The sequence below is a fragment of the Diabrotica undecimpunctata genome, chromosome 8 (genome assembly GCF_040954645.1).
Source record: "Diabrotica undecimpunctata isolate CICGRU chromosome 8, icDiaUnde3, whole genome shotgun sequence".
Lineage (NCBI taxonomy): Eukaryota > Metazoa > Arthropoda > Insecta > Coleoptera > Chrysomelidae > Diabrotica > Diabrotica undecimpunctata.
In genome coordinates this window covers 126,321,278-126,337,757 of record NC_092810.1, presented here as the reverse complement: position 1 = coordinate 126,337,757, position 16,480 = coordinate 126,321,278, and the positions used below count along the sequence as shown (strand labels likewise).

At 32.9% G+C, this 16,480-nt stretch overlaps 1 protein-coding gene across 2 annotated transcripts in view; it reads left to right on the top strand.

Moving 5' to 3' along the window:
- The first annotated feature begins 10,566 nt into the window (after positions 1–10,566).
- The window catches only part of LOC140447973 (G-protein coupled receptor Mth2-like), a 347,198-nt gene continuing 341,284 nt past the window's right edge, over positions 10,567–16,480 (top strand). The window contains exon 1 of one of the 2 annotated variants that reach the window (XM_072540960.1): positions 10,567–10,753. The gene's annotated coding sequence lies outside the window, so the exon portion shown is untranslated. Of the gene's footprint in view, positions 10,788–16,480 lie in introns of both variants that reach the window. The other variant, XM_072540959.1, reaches the window with a different exon arrangement.

Sequence of the window (16,480 nt, the reverse complement as noted above, 5' to 3'; positions counted from 1 at the left end):
CTGTCTATAGGAGCATTCTTTGCATTGGTAAATTGGTTTTAGTTAATTTCCATTTTAAGTACATTGACGTATATTTGACTACTTTTCCTTTTGGTTCTTGTGAGGAAGCTTCCAAGAATAAAAAGGAAAAGTAGTTAAATGTACGTCAATGTACTTAAAATGGAATTTAACGAAAATAGAAGAAGCTCCCAAAGACATTGAAGCAGCACCGAAAGATGAAATAGGAACAGAAATCTGTGCCCGTAAAAATCATTGGTTTGATGATGAATGCAAGAATGCAACAAAAGAAAAAAATGAAGCCTACAGAAAGACGCTTGAACCCGATGAACTAGAACAACTGTAGAGAATTACCAGACAAAGAGAAGAGAAGAAAATAGGATACACAAAAGAAAAAAATGAAACCACTTATATAAGGAACTTATATATACAAAACCTCAACAGAGAGAAAGAATTCAGAGTATATTAGATGAAAGTTAACATCAACAGAAAAGAATTGAAGGTAATCACTAGACAATGCAAAAGTCAGAATGGCGACCTATTAACAACAAAGAAAGATGCAGTATTGAATATATGGGTGGAATACTTTAATTAGGCACTTAATATAGAGGAAGAAGAAGAAATCCTGCACCAACGATTCTTGAAGTTGAAGATGCAGTTTAAAAACTAGCCACAAGTAAATCACCCGGAATAGATAATCTCCCAGCTAAATGGCATTACAGCAGAAGGGATAGTAGGAAAATACCAGGCTGGTTTCAGATGTGGTAAACGACAATTCATCAGATTGCACCCCTAAAACAACTTTTAGAAAAAACAGTGGAATATGGCATAGATACTCATCACATATACGACTCTGTGAATATAATAGAAATCTTCAAAGCAATGAAAGAGCTAGGAATAACAAATCAGTTGGTAAATTTAACAAAACTAACTCTTGAAAACGTTGAATATAGAGTACAAATTCAGGGGGAACTGTCTGAACCTTTTAAAACAAATACTGGGCTGCGCGAGGTGGATCTTCTCTCCTGTATACTGTTCAATCTGGCTCTGGAAAAAGTATGTCACAAATTACGAATATTGGTTCTATATATTATAAATAAGTGCAGATCCTTGCCTATGCTGATGATATCAATATTATTGGGAGAACAGAAAATACTGTACGAGAGGCAAAAAAAATCTACTCAACAATAATACGCCCAGTCCTAACATATGGTTCAGAGACATGGACTCTAACAAAAAGTTATGAAAACATGTTAGGATGTTTCGAAAGAAACGTACTAAGACGAATCTATGAAGCAGTGAATGACAATGGAGTGTGGAGCAGACGATACAACTTCGAAATTTATAGAATATACTGGGAACCACATATCGTAAACATATTAAGATAAGACGTCTGAGGTGGATCGGACATCTAATGCGGATGGAACAAAATGACCCAGCTAGAAAAACGCTCCTTGATAGCAGTGGCGCACCTAGAATCTTCCTGTGGGGGTTTTGGTTGGGCACCGAAATATTTTTTATGCTACCTCCACCATTTTAAGTCCTTAAAATTAGTGAGTAACAGGGTCGGAATATTGCCCTGCTTGGCGGAGGCAGGCGATGGATAGGGACGACTGGAGAGAAATTCTTGAGGAGGCTAGGACCCACGCAGGGTTGTAAAGCCAGAATGATGATAATGAATGATTTTATCCATGAGTAGATCAAAAGTCTGGAAACGCCTAATTATCTCTTAAATAGATGGTCCGAATTGTGCAAAAACCGGGATATAGCTATTCTGCAATATGGTGATTTTAAATTTGATGTTTGCAATGTTGCCAGATTAACTAATTTTCTGATATCATTTGTCACTTTGGTTTTGACGTGACAACGTCTTAAATTAGGTTGTGGCTCGGAGTCATTCAAGAAAAAGTGTAACGCCCGCTCACGTCTGTTACAGTGAGTCGCCGAACGAGAGAGAGGCCCGCCGGACCGGCGAATGCCTTGCGTCTCTCTCCCACTCAAACATGATCGGTCCGCTGCGCGCGGCACTAGAGAATTAGGCGCGTTGAATCGCTAAAGTTGAAAATCGTTGAAAGTATCGTCAGCTGTGTCTGTAGTGAAAATGTGGAGTGCTTAGATTCGTCATTTACAACAACTACAACAATAAAGGTAAATAATTGTACACTAATATTTCATTATCGTAAACTATGATTGATTGATTAATTGTTAGATTGACACAAAAGTTGAGAAACTGAGTTTATAGGTTATGTCATACTATTGACAAATGTTGATAGTGTTAAGTAAATTATTAGTTTAAATCACTCTGCAATCAATCGTAATTCAGTCGATTGAGAAGAAACAGCGCGTATTGCTAGTCAAACATTTAAAATAACAAATTATAACTTCTAACCTGTCAAAACAGGGCGACCAAACAAACGAACTAAACCGACCAATCACCACGCACGGAGTTAGAATTTAACTGTGTTTAGCAAGAATTTCAAATTCCAATTTTAGTAAATGTTTTAATTTTCAACTTTACCATTTACATTTATAAATTTTAATTAATTTCAAATTTATTTAGCAAAAATTTGAACCTTCGATCTGAATAAGTGTTTTGATTTTCAAATTGATTCTTTAAAATTAAAAATATTAAAATATATATAATCAGAAGTGAACGTCACATAACATTATCTGTACTTATTATTATTTAATATGTAGGCAAATACATGTGACCATACTTGGTAGACACAATTGGAAATAGTAATTTTTTATAACTGAAAAAAATAAATATATAAAATACTGGTAGCAAACAATAACTTCAATGATCGATGTCTCCGCAACTAATTGATATATCGAAAAAATGTTCAAATAAATTTTGTAGAAAATAATAAGATCAATAATATAATATAAAATAAATAATATATAATTCATATCAATAAATATTCTACCGAGAAAAAGACGTTGTCACGTAAAATCTTCGCCCGTAAAACCGACTTTACAGGCAACCGATGTTTTTAAATAGAGCACTCTGTATATTGTATTATTATTGGAAACCCTCACTTCAATGCCATACATAACAGGAGTTTAACCATATATAACACTTGGTATTTTAGCTAGTCACGAAGGCCCTAAATAAATAAAAATTTTCAGTGCCAAATAGTTTTGAAGTAATTCAGTAAATATAGAATGCTGTAATTTTGACATTAATTCATAAAACTAACAATAACTTAACCAACGACGTAATATACTAAGGATGGAACATGTTGATATTTTTACATGTAGCTGATCAAAGACTGATCTGACGCCATATTATTAGCTACAATGTCTGACGTGAATTTGACAAGTGATTAACGTGAATATAGTTATCCCCGATATTTTAATGTTAAACAGGTAACAATATGTGCAAAGTCAATAATTTAATGTATTCTTTTTGGTAAATTAATAAAATTCGTAAAATTTTTAATATTTTGCATTCAGTCACATCAGTGGCATTCAATGCGCAACTACGTACCTGTAAAATATATGTTTTATATGTTTTTATGTTAAAATAATAATAATTTTTTAATTTGACAATGTTACAGCTCATTATATCTTTTATTCAAATGTATCTAACAACGAAAATAAATAATTATTATACATATATATATATATATATATACATATATATATATATATATATATATATATATACATATATATATATATATATATATATATATATATATATATGTACCAAAAAAAATTTTTTCGTACACCACTGACATTTCGGAAACAAGAGTCGGCCATTGTTATCAGTTACTTTGGTTCCATATTGTACCATGGGTTCCATCCTTAGTATATTACCATAGTATAAAAAAGAAGAACTGAAGAACTTCTACTATGAACTGAACCATCTTACGTTTCTCAACAATAAAAAAAAAAACTTGTTTCCTCCCCCATCGTTGGCGAGTAAACGAAGACGTTTAATTGACTGAACTGGAAATTGTTGATACTAGGGGACAAAGCCCCCAGTACTGACGAAAGAAGTCAGATCACCGGGTTGTTCAAAAGTTGGAACGGTCATAATCTCAATTCCCACCCATGTATGATTCTTCACACATGTAAACCGAAACTCGCCCCCCTCATGACGAATTCTATCTAGAAAGCGATTGGTTGAGCTCAGCGATTCTTATTCACACAAACTGTGGATCTCAAACCACATCGGCTTTTTGAATGTAAATATTATTTCATTCTACGCTCAAGACTCAATTCTTACAGAGAAAACGATTTAAAGGGGACGCCGCTCCTGTAATAAAATAAACACTCATAATAGTCTCTCCGTTCGGAATTCAAGTGTTTATGATAAAAAACGAACGTGCAAATTTATAAGGAGAAAACGCCTTATACAGAGTCGAATAAAAAATACTGCTTTCTGAATCTAAGGGAATTTAAAATACGTAAATCTAAATTTAATAAGTTTTTTCGAATCGTTACAATGGTAGTAAATGAAGATATATTAATAAAAGATGCACCGATTCTAGTTTCAGAAGGAAGGCTACTGGTTTTGACAAGACAGCTACAGAATTGTTATAATTAGTAGATAAACAATGAGAGTGTTGCGATTATAATATAACCTTAAAAAATACATAAAACAGTTGTTAATTACCAGATAACTGGAAAAAAATATTATTTGTTGAATCCTGGACAACAAAAGTGAAGACTTAATATATTAGAAACGTTCAAGTTGTAGAGTTACCGCCGTATACTGAAAATCTCGTATAATTAACTAATAAATCCTAAATGGAAAAAAGGGGCCTAAAATTTATTAATATAAAAAAATAAACAAATTTAATCTTAACGGTGCAATGCCACTTTATCAAAAAGGAAATGAATCAAAACAACCGTATTACAATGATTATTATGCATGCAAATTATTTGCGTGTACCAGTATAGAATAGGTTTAATTGAGTTAATACTAAATAATGTAAACACTTTAAAATGATTATTTAATTTTTGATACTAATATATAGGATGAGTCATCAACAATGGGCTAAATTGTAATTGTGTGCATAGAAGTCTCACCGTTTTATTTATCACAAAAAACGGTAAAATAGCTAATAAAGCGTTACCATATCTCTAGTACATTAAAAATAATATATTCCATTTATTTGTTGTTAATATTACAAAATAAATGAATAAAATTAAAAAATACCTGAGAATAACTAGGACAGGAAGATCAAAGAGACCTGATGTGAGGAGTCTAGGCAGGATATGTCTGCGAAGCGCATACGGATACTGGTATCAAACAAGATGGAAGCTTCTAGAGAGATGTAATTAGCGAGATCTACTTCACACCTTTTACTTATTTACCCCTACGGCGAATAAAGGAGTAGAATGTGCACATTTTTACTCATTGCGCATAATTTACTGCTCCAGTTGGCCTCTTCTACTGAAATACGATTTCACCTTTACAAAAGTTGGGTCGTGAACTGCCGAGAGCAGGTAAAATGGTCCTCAGAAAAAGGGGTTCGGCATTGTGCTAACTATCCAACCCTGTAAAAAATCCCATGTTATGAAAACTACACAGAAAGAAACCTGGAGCTATAGCTCTACTCATACAAGAAATGCGCAAAGCCAAAGCAGATATCATTGCTTTACATCTACTGCTGCGGACACCCTACCCGTCACGAATTTGGTACCGAATTTATTGTGAGCAGCAGGATTAAACAGCGTAATTGACTTCAAGGTTATTGACCACAGAATATATTGAATAAAAATATAAACCATCTTTGGAAGTCTATCAAAATCCATCAAAACAACAAAATGGAAGTCAGAATAGATGGACAACTTATAGAACCTATAGAAATAGGAGGCGGAATAAGACAGGGGAGACTTATTGAGCCCTAAGCTCTTCAGTTTAATCATGGATGAAATCATCAAAATAATAACAAAGGAAGAGGATACAGTATGGAGAACAAAGAAGTAAAAATACTCTGTTAGAAAAACGACGCAATATTGATAGCCCAAGATGAAGATAATTTGCAAAGACGGGTACACAGCTTTACCATAAGAGCAAAAGAAATTAATATAACAATCTCATCTCAGAAAACTAAAACAATAGTAGTCAGCAAAGAACCAACCAGATGTAAAATAGAAATTGATAGCATCAGTATTGAACAAGTAATGTAAATAAAATACCTTGGAATTACACTGTGTAGCTATGGAGATCTGGACAAAGAAGTGAGAGATCAAGTACAAAAAGCAAATAGACCGGATGGATGCCTTAATTACACTATATGGCGAAATAGACATATTGACACTGAGATATAGTCAAGAATTGATAAAGCCAGTGTAGAACATGTGTGTTTCTCTTCGAAACAATTTGTTTCATAAAATAAAGTACAGCATTTCGTACGTTATAAAATTGTGTCGGTAAGTTGTATGTGTGTAAAAACTGGGACGGTCGATATAAGTACGAATAATTTCTATTCCATTTCTAAATCCAATTCTATATAACGAATAATAATCATAACGAATGTTATGCTTATTTTGGTTTTTGTACAATTTGGATTTTCATATTGTATCAAATAAATAGATGAAGTAGCCTACTTCTTTGTCTTTTTTCTCCACCAAAACGAAAAACCCACCACTCTTCGAGTGATCCTTATTTATATACCTATATACATATACACACATATATATATATATATATATATATATATATATATATATATATATATATATATATATATTAAACTTAGAGCTAAGATTAATATTATTATAAAAATTAATATTAAACTCACCAGTCTTCCGGGTTGAACCGCGTCGATATCCATTTTGCCGAGCTTTCGACATCCTCTCTGATGTCTTCTTCAGGGCTTCCGAGGTCTCAGTCTCCCGAGCCCCCAGACACTACTACACTCACTAGTCACTTCTAGTTCACTCACTAGTTCACTACTACGACTGGGACCAGGGGACGGTTCATTTATACCGTCGATGGTGACGTGGCCTCGTCACCATCGACGGTATAAATGAACCGTCCCCTGGTCCCAGTCGTAGTAGTGAACTAGTGAGTGAACTAGAAGTGACTAGTGAGTGTAGTAGTGTCTGGGGGCTCGGGAGACTGAGACCTCGGAAGCCCTGAAGAAGACATCAGAGAGGATGTCGAAAGCTCGGCAAAATGGATATCGACGCGGTTCAACCCGGAAGACTGGTGAGTTTAATATTAATTTTTATAATAATATTAATCTTAGCTCTAAGTTTAATTGTACCAACCGCGGAAATCTTTCCGAACATATATATATATATATATATATATATATATATATATATATTATTACGCACCAATTGAACAAATTATTGTAAAATACAATGACAAGCATTTCTAGCGTCCGTATGTTTTGACAACAAAGGCATATTCGCTTTTTTTTTCTAATTCTCAGGGCAGAACAACAGCGGTAAAGCAAAGTGATGTACAAACCAATTGAAAAATGATCGAAATCGCGATGGAATTTTCAGTCTAAAGCGATACAAACTTTATTTGAAAATCGAGACAGCATCCTGGTATGCTTTGAAAATATTAAGTCCGGAAATCCTAAAATATATAACAGAGACCATAGTTCAAACCGCAGGTTTCATCAAATGGTTTAATGATGCTCTATTCCAGTACTTGTGGCATTTATTTTACAAAATATTACAAGATGTTGATACATTATTTCACCAGTTGACGAGAATCGAAACAGATTTTGTGAAATTGCAATATGCTATTGACAGTTGTTTTGAAAAAATAGTTGTTAACATCAGCAATAGCAAGCTCTAACGAAAAATATGCAAGAATCAAGGGTCCCAAAGATACGGATACGAAATGAGAAGAATTTTAATTTATCTACGAGAGAAACTTGTGACAGTAGTATATATTTCAAATTAAAGATAGCTTTGCTTTTAAAAGTCAATCGTTTGGCGTAAAGTTTTTTAAAGAGAAAATTGTGAACGTCATAAGAAGGACCTACTATTTAAATGGGAATAAGCTACAATTAAAGGTTAAAGTAAGTTTATGGACGTTTCAATTTCCACTTCGGAAATCGTTCTCAAAATACAAATAATATTTTGTGACTTATTCCCATTTAAATGGTAATTACTTTAAAATGCCACAAGAAAATAGCTTTAGAACAATAGAAAGGACCTACCTTTAGAAGACCTTGATGTCTTCTGCAATGCCTTTTCAATGGTTGAAAAATATGTCATGAAATTGGAATTGACAATATTTTACCCGTAGAGAGAAATAACAGAAGAAAATGCAAATGTAATCGGTTTTAAATTAAAATTTTAAAATTATATATATATGAGCCCCTTCCCATATCAGTTGGCTCACCTGTGGAATTTGCAGTTTAAGTCGATTACCATAAACAAATTATAATCTGCAAGTTTTTGTAAGTTCTCGTATTAATAAATATGTCATTTTTATTAATATTTATTAAAAATATTACCCTTATGGTTTTTTATTTATTTTCAACAAAAAAAAAGTTCACTAAAACCCTGGCTATGCATTCACTTATATCAACATAAATATGTTGATTTTTTTATAATTACGTTAAATCCAGAGGTAGCTATGGAAAAATGACATCAAAACAATAATATTGTCAGTCAATGTCAAATGTATTTTGTAGCATTGTAAAGCTTTTTTCGGTTTGTGGATTGTACAATGGGTCGAGGTAAAGTTATCCACGAGAAAATTTGTTCATCATTAATAAATTTTTTAATTTTGAAACATCCAATTCGGAAACCGCGAATATGCAATTGTCACGCTATAGTGTATAGTGTAAGAAATATAGCCAAAAGATACAAAACTACACGTTCGGTTGTCACAAAACCTAGAAATGTACGAAAAAGTAAAATAACCGAAGCAGATCGCAGGACATTAAGACGCATTATAGTGAAAAATCGACGAGCTAATTATATGGAATTAAGCGTTTTATGGAGTGACGTTATTGGAAGACACGTTTCTAGATCAACATGTCACCGAGAATCACACAAATTAGGATTTGGTACTTACAAAGTAAGTTTTATAGTTGAAAAAATTAGTAGTACGAATTGTTTTTAATAAATTTAATTTTATTTTAGGTTAAGGAAAAGTCACTTTTAATATTACAACAAACAAAAAATAGACTAAGATGATCAAAAGAGCATAAAGATTGGACTGAGTCGCATTGAGATTCAGTACAATGGAGTAATGAGTCCAGATTTGAAGTGTGTGTTGGAGACAGTAGGAGTCGCGTCATTTGCAGGAAAAATGAAGTTTTCCATCCCAACTCTCTAAAGAGAAAAGTCAAATGTCCTGCATCTGTCATGATCTTTGGCAACATGTCATCTAAAGGTGTGGGAAAGTTAAATTTTATCGATGGGGTTGTAAACACGGACAAATATTTAAATGTTTTAGAAGAATCTCTTTTACCGATTATGGAAAACCTTTAACATCAGCGGAATATTTTGTCTTCCAACAGGACGGCGCAGGTTGTCATACCTCAAAAAAGAGTTTAAACGGATTGAAGACCTTGGCATACCACTTCTTAAATGGGTTTCTAACAGTCCCGACTTGTCCCCAATAGACACTTTGTGGCGCGAACTGAAAAAAGCTCTGAGAAAACATCCTGCCAGGTCCAGGAAAAATTGCAAGAAATATGGGAATCGTTTACATTAGAATTTTATCAGAACTTGGTAAAAACTATGCCTCGAAGAATTGCGGATGTCATTAAAAATAAAGGGGATGTAACTCAGTGGAAAACTTTCATATTATTTTGTTAATATTACATTCTATGCGTTTTTTTTTAAATTTATTATTATTCTGTTTAATCAATAGTCTGCATTACATTATAAAGTATTTTCTATAATTAGGAATTTAAAAAATGTTGTTCGATGCATTAAAACTTCTAAAATTTACGCCGCGCTTTTATTTTTGTTCTCTAAAATTTAATTTTCTTATCAATCCAACGTTGGGCCAACTGATATTGAAAGGGTCTCGTATACATATGGTTAAGATTCTAAATTTTGTGAAATAAGTAAGGTTTTGATTATTTTAATAACGATGACACTGAAAACTGCAGAAACTGATAGGTATCTCTATTTTAAAATTGATCAAGACGTTTCTAAGGATTACAAATGTCGGAAGGAAGACTGAAAGCTCTTGCCATGTTGTCCATCGAAAAAACGAGAAATTTCTGCCTTCAACGAAAAGGTTATGGAAATATTCATCTCTGATAAAAACAGAAACATTGAGTTTCATTTTAAAAAGTAGGCTTTTGGTAAGTACCTATTTTTTTTGTATTCTCAAATTAACGCCTCCATGACAAAAGATACCACCAGCCGCCACTGACTATTACCATGTATCTACCTGTTTAAATCTGTTTAAGTATACATACTTTATATCAAGAAAAATCTAAATCATTCTAAACTGAAAATCTTGCGGACAGATATATAAAAAGTGCTGTTTATTAGATATAATTCGATCTGATTCGCCGTGTAGGAATATCAAACGAATAGTTTATACCACATCTAATTTTATTTTGGGATTTTTTTATTTACTAAATCCTAGACAGTCCGTTGTATCGTAAGAATTAGTTGTGAATTTTTATCGAGCATGCCCAGACTAAGTCTGTCAAGAATGAAAAAATAATTCGTTTATCTGGATATTGGATCTGGAAAAATATCACAAAACTCGATCACTTTTAATTAATTCATTAAATGTCTGGCCGTTTGTGTGTGTCATAGTTTACTTTCATGTTGAAGCAACTACAATTGCGAGGTCAGTGACGTTTTTGAAAAATTTCACGAAACAGGTACTTTCTCGAATATTTTTGATATGACATAAGCAATATTTTTGTATTATTTAACTAATACATCAAATATATCAGATGTGTACATTGTAAAATACCTGTTTTCTAACTAACAGAGAAGATATTTTTTAATTTTTGGTAGGTAATATTAACTTATTTGTGGATTTGGTTTCTAGCCTTCTCGGTTAATGGACGGTTAACGTTAACGTACCGTGATATATTTGGTTTTGATTATTATAATTTTTTTTTCCTATATTTTTTTATTTAGTTGCCCATTCGTTGTGATGTTCTGCTTTTTTTAACTGTGTGTTTAACCCAGTCCATTTGCGACTGTGTACATGCCCCAAATATGCTGCATTTCTTCTTTGGTGATCGAAAGCTCTGCCTCTTCCCATTGTATACAACACCAGTTCGTTCGTAATGTGGTGTGTTCATGGTATTTTTAAAAGTACCCTAAAAAACTACATTTCAAAAGCTTCCAGCTTTCTCATCAAGCCAAAATTAACTTCGGCACCAGGAAGAATATAGTGGATATGACATTTTACCACACTTTCTCTCTCTCTCTCTCTTCAGCCTTTGGACATAGGCCTCTCCTAAATCAATCCAGTGTTTTCTATTTTGCGCCACTTGCTTCCAGTTGTGTCCTCCGATTTCCTTAATGTCATCAGCCTATCTCATTTATGGTCTTCCCCTGATTATCTTTCCTAACCATGGTCTCCATTGTTGTATTTCGTGGTTCCATCTTTTATCCTTCAGTCGGGCATTGTGTCCTGCGAAGCTCCATTTTATTTTGGCACCATGTTTTCCTGCGTCTTTTACTTTGGTTTTGCTTCAAATCCATTTGTTTGTTTTTTTGTTTCTAAGTCTCACCCCGAGCATTGATCTTTCCATCGTTCTTTGTGTCTTTATTATTTTATCCATATTAGACTTGGTGAGTGTCCACGTCCGTGAACCACACGTGAGTGTGGGGAGGATACACTGATCGTAAATTCTGGTTTTCAAATATTGTTCTATTTTAGTGCTTTTCAAGATCCAACTTAGCTTTCCAAATTCTGCTCACGCTAACCTTATTCTTCTGGTAATTTCGGCAGTTTGATTTTCTTTGTTAACTTTCATTATCTGTCCCAGGTAGATGTATTCGATTACTGTTTCTAAATTTATGTCGTTCAACGTTATTTCTCTAATGTTTGGTGTATTTGTCATTATTTTTGTTTTTTCCAAGTTCATATTAAGACCTACTTTTTCCGAAGCTTGAAATAGTTGCGTCGTTTTGGTCTGTAGTTCTTTGAAACTTGTAGCGAATATTACAATGTCATCAGCGTATCTGAAATGACTCAGTTTTTTTCCATTAATATTTATTCCTTTATCTGCCCCGTTAATGTCTTTGAACACGTCTTCCAGTGTAAGTGTGAATAGCTTTGGTGAAATCCTCTGTTGATTGGTATAGCTTTGGTTTTCGCATCTTTTTGTATTTTCATTGTAGCTTTCTTGTAAATATTATGTATGAGCATTCTGTATCGAGAGTCTATGCTGCAGTTGTTCATAGCTCTCTGTATTACCCAAAGTTCTATGGAGTCGAATGCCTTTTCATAGTCAACGAAGCCAATGTATAAGTTCAAGTGATATTCATGGGCTTTCTCTATTAGCGTTCTTACTGTAAGAGGATGATCGGCTGTACTGAAACCTTTTCGGAATCCTGCCTATTCTACCGGTTGATAGCTATCGAGCTTCGACGTTAACCTGTTAGTTATTACTCTTATAAACAGTTTGTACATTTGGGACTACAGGGAGATTGGCCTATAGTTCTTCAGATCTCCCCTCTCTCCTTTTTTAAAGAGAAGTATTATCAAACTTTCATTCCAATCATCTTTGACTTCTCCTCTGTAAAGACGTTCGTTGAAAATATTTTTCAATTCTTCGTGAATAATTTCACTCCCCTCCATCAAAATTTCTACAAGTATTCCATATGGTCCCGGAGCCTTATTGTTCTCTAGTTGTGCCATAGCTTATTTTATTTCTAAGGATTCTCTGTTAGGGAGTATTTCGGAGTTGACATTCGTTATCTTTCTCTTAATGTCTTCCTTTGCAGTGTTATCTGGGTTTTTGTTTGTGGAATATAAATCACGGTAAAATGTTTGAAAAGCTGGGAGTACAAAAAACATGCACGTTTTTTTGCTCACTGTAATGTTTACAGCTTGGAGCAAAGCCCATAACCATTTTATTAATTAGATGTAATAATAAAATAACAGTCCATATTCACCTTTTAAACTACAGTCCTTATTAACTATAAATCGGATATTGTTTTATGGGATAAAATTACTGGCACCTAAAAAAGAATAAAACATTAATTTATTAAACAATATTTTTTAACTTCGTAAATAAATTGAATGATTTATTGATTAATTTTGAAATAACCCTAATGAAAACAACAGCAAAATACCTTGAAATGAAGAAAAAATAAGTTTTATTAAAAAACATTTTTTTTTATTTAATAAAACACCAACAGGAATCTTCTGATTATTGCTATCTGATCATTCACTATGATCAATAAGCAAGTTAGTTCTATATATAAAATATTACAAAAAACTTATCTAAGGTTACATTCAGCAATATTCCTTATTCTCTAATACATTATAGTACTACTAGCTAACGTGTACACTTTAGCCGCACTTTGCTCTGCTATTTCACTTTCGCTCACTTATAGCACTAACTCAAACGGCTTCGTTCTCTTAAGTCTTCTTATCTGGTTGGCGTTGTCTAGGACTTTGATGGTCTCGACATTCACGCAGTTGGAGAGCCTTTGTTTATGACTCTCGGCAAATTGTCTGGATAACCGTATCCATCTGGAGGTCTCGATGAATATCACAGTTTCTGAAGTACCATGGAGCGTTAATGATGTTCCTTAATAATTTATTCTGATATCGTTGTATAATTTGGATGTTACTTTCTTTTGTACAGCCCCATAGGAGATACAGCACCCGGAGATAACAGAAGGTCTATACACCTTCTGTTATCTCCGGGTGCTCTGTAGAGGGCTTCGAATATCGCAGTCGAGAGCTCCTCTACCCAAGTCCATTTACTGGGTACGGACTTGTAAATATTTATCTTCTGATGGCTTGTCTTGAAAAAGACAAGATATTTCTTACATGACAAAGGTACGCCAAGTCGAAATAAAGCATCAGGTCGTGGTCTTCTGAAGGCTTGTCTTGAAAAAGACAAGATATTTCTTACATGACAAAAATATAGGTCTAAATAAAACATCAGATTGTAGTTGAATAATATCTCAGCCACAGAGTATAATTGGAACAGCAGGAAGCAGTGCCCCAAGAGCACTAACCTCTCGGAGGGCCCGTGAGGGACTGACCTGGCTGACCTGAAAATCGCCAATATTTATATGTGCCGTTCGAGCGATAAATAGGGATTTCCAGGTCAAGAGCCAATGGGAAAATTCGAGACGGGGCGATGCGCATCGAAATGCGCACTAGTCCACAGACTATGGCATTCGATGACATAAGGACTTAATACGTACTACATGCGTACACAATAAAAATTTGTTATAAGTAGTGGATTTTTTTCCCATCAATCAGTACATATTTCTGAACTTATTAAAACCTAACATAACCTTAAAATATGAACTTTGAGGCAAAATACAAAAACTGCATACGAAAGCTGCACTCTTTAACTTTAAAAGGCATATTGATTTTTGTCGATAGGATACTTGAATCAAAAGATATCGAATTTTTACCGTCGAGCTGATACAATTTTTATTGAATATTGATTTCGCGCACGTGACTGACATTCAAAATCGACAGTCGCTTAAAGCACTGTTTCTGAGAGAACAGTTCATTCTACACAAAAAGTGATAATAAACATTTTTGTTCAAAATTATCCCAGCTACATTTCTTATTTGAAACATTTTTTTCTAACTCGTACCGATTTTGGATAAATCAATTTTTATGTGTTTTTACGCCCCTACGAGGGAGGTTTTAGGGGTAAGCCAGGGCGTAAAATTGGTAAACTTTTTTGCATCTTTTTGGGGTCGCAAAATTAATATTCTCGGCAAAATTCAGCTTGTTCGTATGATTTTTAGGGGTCAACTCTCTGACGACTGGACCATAGGTATATAGTTGTGACGAAAAATGTTTATTTTTTACTAACTTGATTGGCCTATAAGGACAGATGTATTTCCTTCGCGGCATGACAGCCCTTATACAACACCGGCCGCGAAAGCCTACACTCCTTGATATTAAATATCTATTTTAACGTTAGAAACCACTTTTTTGATGTTTGATGAAACCACGTTACTATGATTATATTGAATTACATAGATCAGATAAAGTATGTGAAACATTAATTTGAAATATACTACTACGTTGGCTTTGCAGTATTTTCTCTCTTTTTAATACAATTTACATAATAATAGTTTTAGTCTAATTTCTCAGTCCCATATGAATATCATTCAGTTTTAAATTATACACATTAATTCCCTGTATACCTCCTACAATTTATGTTTATTTATTTTTATCGTAACTCGGCCGTAACGATAAAGAACATCAATGTTTTTTATTATTTCACTATTATTTCATCTTGAGTTATGCCACAGTCTTGATTGCATCTGCCAGATTCTTAAGTTGTAATCTGTGACGATGACTGAAACGTATTGCTGTTTTAATATATTATCATAGTTCACTTTTATTTTGAAACAACACTTTACGAGGTAAGTGATGGTTTTAAAATTATTATAAAAAACAGACGCTCGAGTATTTTTTATATCATTTTTAAATATTTTTGAACTATAACAGCTGATTAAGCAAATCGTCTAATAATACCATCTAATAATACTCACCGATATAATTTTTAATTAATGTAATAATATAAAGTTATTTTTGAATATTTTTATGTTACCAGATTATGCAGCTTTTATCTTAAATATTTCGAGGTTGTGTAGACTTTTTATTTTATTTATTTCACATACGAGGTACACTTCCCGTCATATAAAACTGGTACACTTTTTTTCCCAATGTAAACCTGTGTTCAGACTGGACACAATGGTTCGTGAATCAATTTGTTGTTGCCATCACAGATAACGGAATTTCAGTAAATTTAAATAAAACGTAAAACGTACAAAATAACGTTAAAAAATGAATAAAGTTTTTAGATAGGTATTATTTTTATTATTAACAACAAAAAACCGTATCTAATAAATTTAATAACCAGAGAGAGGATTGAGTTAATGTCCAAAATGTTGACAGGGAACATTGGAATGCATCTACTGTAATTTTATACTTCAATTACTTACAGAACACAAACTGTTGACTGTATGTTATGCCAATAAGTTTAGTAACAAGCAAACTACTTAAATTAAATTATTATTTATTACATAAACGATAAATGTGAAAAACTAACATTATACTTTATCCTACGTAGATTATAAACTATAAAATATCCGGGGCGAAAAATGCTTTTCAAAACGTTACAGTATTACATTAAAATCCAATATCTCACTGTAATGTTTATATATATATATATATATATATATATATATATATATATATAAATATATATATATATATATATATTTTATATATATATATATATATATATATATATATATATATATATATATCTTATATATACATATTTTTTTTCAAAATTAAATGATTTACGGTGTATAAATGATAATGAGAATAAAATTA